Raw genomic sequence first — 4,544 nt, forward strand, 5'->3', positions numbered from 1 at the left:
TAGGGCTGGCCTTTGTGCAATAGGTGTAATTCATCACATCCCATGAAATGGGTCATAAAGATTTTATGTTTTTGCTTCAGTGCAATGGGTCTTATTAATAGCTGAATTTTAAAATTGCAAAATGGCACAAATACTCATTTTTCGCTGAGCGTTTAAACATTACTACGTTTCTGCTTTGCTTTGTGTTTTGACATTTAAACGCTACCAGTGCGGGCTATTTCAAACTTGACTTGTAACTGATGCATTTCAGTGTTCTCCTACTAATTACAAGTGTTCAGTGTGGATTAATGACTAAGACTTGTCCTATGCTTGAAATGTACAAATCAAATCATTGTCCCTGGCTTTTCAGTTCCCCTTCATACAAAGACTGCTCATTTCCACACAGCCTTAAAAGTCTATTCTTTCTTCTTACCTCCGATTCAGTGCTTCACCACACAGTTCACTCCAAGACATCATGAAACTGTGGTGCACCAAAATCAAGTGTCGCACACCTCCAGAAGTCGCACACTTGAAGCCCCTTTTAAAATTCTCATCCTTGTTTTCAAACCTCTCCATGGCCTCGCCCTTCCCTATCTCTGTAACCTCCTCCGGCCCTACAACCCTCTGAGATCTCTGTGTCAGCTGTGGCTCAGTGAGTAGCACTTCTGCCTGAGTCAGAAGGTTGTGGGTTTAAGTCCCACTCCAGGGACTTGAGCACAAAAATCTAGACTGACACTCCAGTGCAGTGCTGAGGGAGCGGCTGCACTGTTGGATGAGATGTTAAACCGAGGCCGTGTCTGCGCTCTTGGGTGGACGTAAAAGATCCCATGGCACTGTTTCGAAGAAGAGCAGGGGAGTTATCCCCAGTGTTCTGGCCAATATTTATCCCTCAATCAATATAACAAAAACAGATTATCTGGTCATTATCACATTGCTCCTTGTGGGAGCTTGCTGTGTGCAAATTGGCTGCCGCATAACCCACATTACAACAGTGATTACACTTCAAAAGTACTTAATTCTCTATAAAGCACTTTGAGACGTCCGGTGGTCATGAAAGGCGCTATATAAATGCAAGTCTTTCTTTCTCTGCACTCCTCCAATTCTGGCCTCTTGCGCATCCCCGATTTTAATCGCTCCACCATTGGTGGCCGTGCCTTCAGCTGCATAGGCCCTAAGCTCTAGAATTCTCTCCCACACCTCTCTCTCCTTTTAAAACCTACCCAAGCTTTTGGTCACCTGTCCTAATATCTCCTTATGTGGCTCGGTGTCAAATTTTGTCTGATAACACTCCTGTTGAGCTCCTTGGGGCGTTTTACTCCATTAAAGGGGCGATATAAATGCAAGTTGTTGTTGTAGCGGTACGGTAAAATGGTATCACCATCAAGCTACAAAGAGGCTTGGTGGGTGGGGTGGGGTGGAGGGTAAAAATGGTAGAATTTGAAAGCACAAACTTCGGACTCGGAGGTGAAAGTGTTCTCAACAAAGCCAAGCTGATGATGTATTTAGGCAGAGGGCCACAATTTGCTGTCAGATTGTTGGAACTAGGAAAATCTTGGCTGTGAGCTGGTGTCAGATTGCAGGACCCCTTTCACTTTTGGTATTCTGTATCACAAGTAGCATGTTGCAAATGCAAAGCAAGCAGTTGGCCTGTAATCTTTTATTGCGCACAATTATTGCTATCTTCGATAATAAATTTGCACATACATATGATAGAAGGTTATAAAGTAATTTCAGATTCAGATTGCAAAACACTCGATCATTGCTATCCTGATTAAACATTGTCTGGCCTCCTCTGATGTGTTCGGCCTTACCCGATTCCCTGCCGCACGCAGTTAAATAAAAATAGGGTATCGTGAAAGTTCAAGTGAGATGTTTTAGGTGCGAGTTATGCCCCATGGTGCCATAAATAGATTAAAAGTCCCTGCATGAATTTCATCGCTAATTGCAATGTGCGGACCATGGCCAATATATTTTGCAAGCGATCAGTGAGAATCAGTTTTTGACTGGCTCAATCTGCATATGTGTTTATTGTGCCTGTACACAGGAAACCTGTGGTGTGTGTTTCATTACTGTGCACCAGTGATCTTTTCACTTAAGTCCTGCTGCCTTCTAGCTCTGCAGCTTTCATTTTCACCTTGATCTCCTGCTCGCTCTGCTTTTTCTTTTGTTTCTGAAGTCTGTTGGAAGTAATTTCATTTTTATTTTCTCTCTATCTTGCATATTCTATTCCCTTGTCTCCTTCCTTTTATTCTCTCCAGTTCCTCTCTTTATAGTCTAAATCCCGATGGCAGTTTGATGAATACTGCCTGTGGCAGTCCATCTCCTGACCCAGACATAATTGCTCGCTGCTGTCTTCAAAGTGAAATGTAAGCTTTTTGCTCTTTAAAAAAAAAAACTTGCACTTAAAAAGAAGCGCCTTTCATGACCTCAGGATGTTCCAAAGTGCTTTACAGCCAATGAAGTATTTTTGAAGTGTAGTCACTGTCGTGATGTAGGAAACACAGCAGCTGCAGCAAGCTCCCACAAACAGCAATGAGATGATGACCAGATAATTTTTTTTCAGTGATGTTGATTGAGGGATAAATATTGGCCAGGACACCGGAGAGAACTCCCCTGCTCTTCTTTGAATAGTGGCCGTGAGATCTTTTACATCCACGTGATGGAGCAGACGGGGCCTCGGTTTAACGTCTCATCTGAAAGCCGGCACCTCCGACAGTGCAGCACTCGCTCAGCACTGCACTGGAGTATTTTAATGTGGCGTGGCACAGAGTTTGGTTTGAGTAGTTGACCAAAAAATTCAATTATAGATGAAGCAATCTAATGTTTTTTTTAAACCTTTTAAAATTAGTTTTTATTGCCAATTGGAAAAACCTTTTTTGTTTTCATTTCAGTGACTATCAGTAAAAACTGATTTTAAAGGCCCTTACTAACGGTAAAGGTGGAGCTGGTTATTACAATTCAAGCTTTTGGGGTATTGTTCTCTACCAGTTATTCCACTTGCAGTGAGCGTACTTTGTCTCTCTTCTGCCCCACTCCCCGTGAACAGTCTTGCATGTTCTGCCCTTGCAGAGATTGCAAAGTTCAGGTTGAACAATAAACCGAATTACACTAAATTGAATACAGGACTTTACATAGAAACATAGAAGATAGGAGCAGGAGTAGGCCATTCAGCCCCTCGAGCCTGCTCCGCCATTCAATGTGATCATGGCTGATCATCCAAATTCAGTACCCTGTCCCTGCTTTCTCCCCATATCCCTTGATCCCCTTAGCCTTAAGAAATATATCCAACTCCTTCTTGAATATATTTAATGAATTGGTCTCAACTGCCTTTTGTGGTAGAGAATTCCACAGGTTCACCACTCTCTGGGTGAAGAAATTCCTCCTCATCTCAGTCCTTAATGGCTTACCCCTTATCCTTAGACTGTGGCCCCTGGTTCTGGACTCCCCCGCCATCAGGAACATCCTTCCTGCATCGAGTCTGTCTAGTCCTGTTAGAATTTTATAAATTTCAATGAGACCACCTCTCATTCTTCTAAACTCTAGCGAATATAAGCCTAATCGACCCAATCTCTCGCCATACGTCATTCCTGCCATCCCAGGTATCAGTCTGGTGAATCTTCGCTGCACTCCCTCCATGGCAAGAACATCCTTCCTCAGATAAGGCGACCAAAACTGCACACAATACTCAAGGTGTGGTCTCACCAAGGCCCTGTACAACTGCAGCAAGACATTCTTGCTCCTGTACTCGAATCCTCTCGCTATGAAGGCCAGCATACCATTTGCCTTCTTAACCGCCTGCTGCACCTGCATGCTTATCAGCGACTGGTGCACAAGGACACCCAGGTCTCGTTGCACTTCCTCTTTTCGCCTAAAAAAAGAGGCCGCCAGTTACGCGGCCGCCTGGACGACGGCACGCATTCGCACGGCCCCCGTTACACGCCCCCCCCCCCGCCCCAGTCTCTCTCGGCCGCCCCCCCACACCCCCAGTCGCGCTCTCTCTCTCTCTCTTCCAACAACAACATGCCCTCGAAAAAGCCTCGGCAACGCCGGGCTCACCCCAGCTAGTCTTCTATATATATAAAGCGGCTCTTCTGTCTGTGTTCTATATGTTTGAAAGTTATAGAGCGTACCGACGCGCGCATCGCCTCAAAAGAAAATTTGCCATTCCGAACCGGTCATAGGCGTATTGACGTTTCGGCCGGACAAAAATCGCGCCCGCGGCATCTGAAAAACGTTCAGCGTTCCACTCATTAGCATCTCATTAGCGAGCGAGTGACGTCGAGGTCGACCAATCGGACGGCGGGTTCCTGGCGCGTGCCGTCCTACAGTTGAGTGTCGAGTGACTCGACGATTGACCAATCCTACGCTTTGGTGACCTGACCGGTCGACCAATCGGTGCGTGTGTGAGCGGGCCTTATCCTTCTGAACCGAGGTGAGTGGCCGCCATCTTGCTTCCATTCTTTTTCCTGCTTTCTGCGTCTTTCTTTTCAAATATACATTTCAAGCAAAATAAAATTGAATTTATTAAATTGTTTTAAAAAAAACTTCATTCATTTGTAAATATT

The sequence above is a fragment of the Somniosus microcephalus genome, chromosome 11, assembly GCF_052327205.1.
Source record: "Somniosus microcephalus isolate GS21.2 chromosome 11, FLI_Smic_1.0, whole genome shotgun sequence".
Lineage (NCBI taxonomy): Eukaryota > Metazoa > Chordata > Chondrichthyes > Squaliformes > Somniosidae > Somniosus > Somniosus microcephalus.